The sequence below is a fragment of the Opisthocomus hoazin genome, chromosome 3, assembly GCF_030867145.1.
Source record: "Opisthocomus hoazin isolate bOpiHoa1 chromosome 3, bOpiHoa1.hap1, whole genome shotgun sequence".
Lineage (NCBI taxonomy): Eukaryota > Metazoa > Chordata > Aves > Opisthocomiformes > Opisthocomidae > Opisthocomus > Opisthocomus hoazin.
Window position 1 is genome coordinate 49,928,704 of NC_134416.1, and position 6,126 is coordinate 49,934,829.

The 6,126-nt window shown below is 51.1% G+C and overlaps 1 protein-coding gene across 3 annotated transcripts in view; it reads right to left on the reverse strand.

Annotated features, from left to right (window-relative positions):
• DTNA (dystrobrevin alpha) overlaps positions 1–5,233 on the reverse strand; it is a 235,196-nt gene extending 229,963 nt beyond the window's left edge. The window contains exon 1 of one of the 3 annotated variants that reach the window (XM_075416222.1): positions 5,096–5,233. The gene's annotated coding sequence lies outside the window, so the exon portion shown is untranslated. Of the gene's footprint in view, positions 1–5,038; positions 5,058–5,095 lie in introns of those variants that run through there. The other 2 variants (XM_075416202.1, XM_075416204.1) reach the window with 2 other exon arrangements.
• Positions 5,234–6,126: the final 893 nt, after the last annotated feature.

Below are 6,126 nucleotides of genomic sequence, written 5' to 3' on the forward strand. Positions count from 1 at the left end.
GTCAGCGCCAAGAGAAAAGAAAATCAACTGTGCTTCTGAAGTCTGAATTTCATTTTAAGCAAAATAAGCAGAGGCATCCAGACCACTACACGGGGAAATTCCACACGAATCTTCTACTTCATTTTTGTAGATCTCCACCCCTGGCTCTTCTGGTATCTCTTCCAGCTAAGAAGATTAAAAAAGCCCAAATCATTTGAGATATTGCATTGCTTCTTGGCATCAGTCTGGTAGAGGATTTAACTGAAAAGAGCCTTTTGTACTTTGTACATTATAGGAGGGAATTCTTTTAAGTTGTAATCTCTTTTAACAATTATAAAAATCTCTGTATTTCCCTTTACAGGCTGTTCTGGCTATACAGAGCATCCTTATACAAATGCAACCTGTGTACAATAAAAGATACAGCTCAGGATTTCCCTCTGGGTCCTTGTGTCAGACACACAGGTATGTAAACTGTCAGTGGTACTTCACATATAACCAGTATAAATACAGTGGATACGGGAGGAGAAGATGACGTCACATAGCTAGTGGTAAAGGTTTTGAATAGCACACAGGAACAGCACAAAATAATTACATTCCACAGCAGCAGTTGCGGATATGCCACAGATAGGCAGCAGAGTTGCGATTTCTTTCTCTCTTCACTGTGAGGAAGAAAATACAGTAGGACTCAATTTACATCAGCGCAAACGAGAGAAGGATTTAGCCTCATATATTTCACTCCTGGCTACCTGAAGTAGTGGGGCAAAACCATGGCTCTGCTGAAGAAAACAGCAAAATGCTACTGATTTCCAGGGGGCATATCATCTTGTGACTCCATGCCGTTCCAATTCTCCAGTAACTTAATCCAAACAAGAGGTATTTGAAGGCTTTTCTTAGCTCTCCATCTCTCTAGAGTCAAGATGGGTTTCTCTGGAGATTTCCAGTTCCGGTATCACTTTCTTCATCACTGCAACTGGTCTCAGGTTTGTTGATCTCCATGACAGGACACAAAGAACATTGAGATTTCCAAGTTTTTGCAAGTGGCTTTGCATTTCATCTCAGTTGCTGAGACTGCTAAGCCTTCCCTGTGACATTCTAGACATCTGTACATCTAGAGAACACAATAGGTGTATCTGATAACTTACAAATAAAGCATTTACACTTTAATTGGAATTGGTATTATTTAGACCTAAATGGGCACATCTTTCCTGCATGTTTTTCAACGTGTCTTTGTTGCAACAGTTCCCCAATTTAAGGCAATGTGAGAAGACAGAAGCTTTTTTTTGCAAGACCATTTACACACACCCCCCAACCCAAAACCAGCGCTAACATCTGTGGTGATCACAAAATGGCAACTGGTTACATTCACAAGATTTAAAAATATACAGATCAATAATGTTCTGCTGTGACTTTCAAATAAAAACCTCATGTATTTTTTGTCCAAACACAGTCTCTCTAGTAGCTTTTGTAATGAAGTAGGAGAGGGAGCCATTGCATTACATACTTCCAGGCCATTCCGACTGCCCCCCGCACAACTGCCCCCCTGCCCTACCCCCCCCCATTTTCAGCAAAAGTGTCATTCTTGTGCTATTTGTGTAAGTGGACAGAATTTCGAGCATCTGCTCTCAAATGATTATAAATCAAGGAACTTTCATGCTCCGTTAGCTTGAGAAGATAGTGTTATTAATGATTGCTATTCAAGGAAGTTCAGAATAAGTGTCTAAGTGAAGACATCTCTGATGTAAGGCTTTGTTTTGTTCGTGAAAACAGCTGAGGGAGCAGTCTTCACTCTCACTGTTTAACGTATTTCTAAGGCTACTACCTCCAAGAAATTTCAATTATTTTCATTAGCTTAGCAATAACATCAGCTTCCTCTGGAATCAGAAACAATGCTGTCATTCCACAGCAACGCTCATAAAAGTCATTTAGCTTAGACAAATACTGGAGTCTATGAAGATGCAACACTGCTGTTAACTCCTCTACTCTTTACCTGGTTTCCAAAGTCTGAAAAAGATGGTGCAAATCTACAACACAGAAAGTGAAAATGTAAGTATTAGGTCATACTACTACTGGATTTGGAACAATGTAAGAAATGAATGCATATGGTCCAGCAGACCTGATTTGCTCGGCAAGTTAATACACTGTGATTTCCCACATGAACCTAACCAACAGCCTTTCATTTCCATAGAAGTAGGACCAACTCTGCAACCAAAAGGCATCCCAGAGCCAGAGGACTGATTAAGTGAGTTTTTCCGCCTGCTAGTTGCTTGCCTAGGTGCACAGTGAATGCAATGCACCCATGTGTGAATACCACACAATACCAAACCTAAAGTTAAGAAGTCTGAATCATCACTCCATTGCACCAGTTTTGTGCCTAGGGGGCTCCATGTTCTTCCATGGTGACTCAGTCCCAAGACTCCCCTCTCTCCAAGAAAAACATGACAAGTCATGCAATGCATGTCAGACTTACCCATCAACTATAATCCCCATTTGCCCGGTAAAACTAATTGGAATGTAACATTCCATACCACTTACATTTTGCTGTTATGCCTAGAGATAGGAACGTACATAATTAATATAAAGAGCAGCAGTTTAAAATGCAGGCATACGAATTAAACCCTGTGACACCTGGCAACACAGTTAAGGAGCCCTGTTTAAGAAAATGTTAATAATGTGAAGATGTCCAAGCTAAGATTAACAGCACAGAATTAAGGAGAAGGAGATTAGTCACTGGAACAAAAAGTTTCTTCAGAATGGTTCTCATTCCAAGACTGCTGCCTTCACTTCGCTAACCCAAAGCTGCTGAAACAGAAGAAAGAAACTTTTTGGACAACTGTAAGATAGGCATTGACTATTTCTTCTGAAAGGACACACTGTGTTTATGACAGCTATTTTTGGCTTTCAGCTATACAAATATAAAACACCATGAGGCCGATTTTCTTCTCACAGTTTCATGTCACTATACATTCATTGATTTCAGTGCAATTATATCCGATTATTTGCCTGGCATGGAAGTTAGACAGATCAGTGCTGATTCTTATAGGCAATTCTGAATAGACGTACGCTGGGCAAAATGGATAGGAGGAGATAAATGTATTCTACAGTCTCTGACAGCAGACAACTGTAGAAATCAAGCAAGTCATTAATAAAGGACTAAATCTTCAAAAGCCAAACAAAACAAAAAAATCCATCCTTCACCCTCCTCTCAACCTTAATAGATTGCTATCTAGCAGTTTACCATGATGCACTTTGGAGGTTTTTTTTCCACTTTTTCGTTGTGGGATTGGTAGGTTACCCTACCACGCAGAGATCGCAGCCACATGTTTGTTTTCAGGACTGGGTCCTGAGGTACTTCCCAGAGACAGCTGAATCTACCACGATGGAACCTGCACAGTTTAGGCATCCTGCGCATCAGTGCACACAACCAGTAACATACCAAAAACTGCTTATGGAAATGACTACACGCCATTGGGGAGCCACATATACCGAGTATTACATGCATGAATCACCTACTTGCCCACTGTCACAGTGTGCACACACGTGTAATTTTGTATTTACTACCACCACTGCAAGACTATAGCACCTCATTTCGATTACAGTTCTGTCTCACTGAGAGGTCAAGTCAGGAGCTGGTATTTTATGTGTGGCTTTTTATAGGAAGGAAATGTTTATTTTTAGGCATTCAGTTCTTTGAATTTTAATTCTGTCTAGTGATAAAGTAAAAATAAAATCCATGGAAAAGCATGTAAAAGTCTACTGCATTAAATACCGACTCGGAACAAATACAGGAACTTGACTGGTGACTGCAACAGGAGGGTGAAACCCAAAAACGTGTCAGTAGGATCATTCTCTTTTGAGGAGCAATATAAAGACATGAATTTAAAATAGGCACGGCGTTGGCTGTTACCTCATGCTCACTTACCCTTTGACAACCAGAAACCAGCATGACTTAAAAAATCTGGTGCTCCCTACTCACTAGCTGCCATCATTTTATTAGTGAATGGGTGCCCAGTCACGCGCGCGTTCATAGACGTGAGAGACTACCTGGCGTTCAGGTAAAAGTTACAGAAACAGCTCCATAGCTAGGACAGGGTTAAACCCCAGAACCCGTGCCTTTACCCCCCCATTATTACTAAACTACTCCTGTATCCCAACAGCAAGGGGAGGAGCAGAGGTACAGTGCTTGGAAGTGACCAGTAAGTTACAAAACTTTGAATACGCTATAATATACTGAAAGTCTACAACCACCAAGTTTGTGACGCTGGTGCTTACTTCGTGAACCTCTCGTTTTGACATCTTCTGGCTCACCAGTTGAGGATTCTCAGCCGATATCGATTCCCACCAATGTTTTCAATGTTACCTAAAACATCGCCAGTGTTGGGAAGCGGATCCAGTGACTGAGGACGGGATTCAGCTGACCGCCGCAGTGCCCAGCTATGTTTAGTGTTAGGTGGCAGCTCCTCTTCAGCACGGGAGCGTAGTACGAGCTCGTTCGGCTGCCACAACGAAGATTCTCCCCACCAGCTACCGAAGTTTGCCAATGGGTGGGTGAACGCAGAGGCGAAGGCAGCCCGCTGCGCTACGGGCACCGCCGTCCTTCCGTCCCCTTTCACCTCAGCACGGGATGCAAGAGACCGTAAGAGCAGCCGAGGGGGGACGGCCGGGAAGCCCCGCCGGGAGACCCGAGGACCGGCTGCACGGAGCGGCTGGGTGGGTCGCTGGGTGATAGCGAGCACGCACCCTCACGCACACACACGGCTGCCAGGGTCGGGAGCGCCTCAGCGGGCAGCACGAACCCGCCCTGGGGACAACGGGTACGAGCCCACCGGGAGCGGCCTCGGCGGGGGGGGGAGGGCGGGGGGGAGGGCGGGGGGGGGGGCCCGGGCCGGCGGCCGCCGGCCCGGGCCCCCCCCCGGCCCTCCCCCCCCGCCCTCCCCACCCCGAGCGACTCCTCGGCGCTGAGAGGCGAAACCCCGCGCCCCCCTGCCCCATACAGGTAACTGGCAACAGGCGGCGTCGCCACCCCCCCCAACGAACCCGCCGCCCCGGTGGGGATCGCTACCTCAGCGAAGGCTCTGCGGGCTCCCGCCGCTTTCCGCTCTCCTCAGCTGATATTTACCTGTGAGGTAATGCCCGCTCCGTAAGGTCACCGCGCACACGGTGCCGGGCGGGAGGGACGCCGGGAGCGGGAGTTGCTGCCGCTGCTGCTGCTGCCGCTGCTGCTGCTGCCGCCGCCGCCGCCGCCGCTCCTCCGCCGCCGCCGCGCACGGCGCCGGAGCGGGGCGGCCGCGCCGCGCAGAGGCAGAGGCAGCCGCTGCCGCTGCAGCTCCTGGCACATGCTGCAGGTGTCAGCGCAGGAGCTGCCCCGCCGCCCGCCCGCCGCGCCCGCCCCTCCCTGTTGCGCATGCGCCTCCGCCCCACCGCGCCGGCGCGACGCCACTGCGCAGGCGCACTGCCGCGGGTGAAGCCGCCGCGAAGCCGCTGCCCGGCCCTGGCGCTCCCCTCGGGGGACGCAGCCCCGCCAGCGCCGCCGCGCGCGCGGGAGGGGCGGGGCAGCGGGAGGGATGACGTAGTGGGGTGTGGCGCGGGGGCGAGGCTCGTCGGCGGGACGGGGGCGCGGGGCGGCAGCACCTACCCCCCTCCCGAACCCGCCCGGTGGGGCGCGGCCCCATGGGGGGGTGCGGGTGGCACCACCCCCCCCCCACTCCCTCCGGGGGGCGGTGGGGCGGGCGGGCGGCGGGGGTGATGTCATCCTCTTCTGCGGGGGCGGGGCGGGGCGGGGCCGGGCGGGGGGAGGGACGGAGGGCCGGGGTGGTGCGCACCGCTCGGGGCGTGCAGCCCGCACGCATTGGCACGCCGCGGGGACGAGGGACGTGGGGATCGTGCCGTGCCGTGCCGTGCCGTGCGACCTCCCGAGTCGCGGACACGCGTGGAGCGCTCGGCCCCCCTAGGGGCGCGGAGCCCCCCGCAGCTTTGGCGCTGGCAGCGGGGCTGGGCGATCTGAGGGGTCTTCTCCAAGGCTCCATGACTCGCGTGATGACGCGGCGGGGGGCTGCGCCCCGGGCCGGCCGCAGCACGGCCGTTGGCGTGGGGCCTGCCAGCGGAGGCCGGGGGGCAACGAAGGGCGCTGCCGGCCTTTGGGTCTGGCGA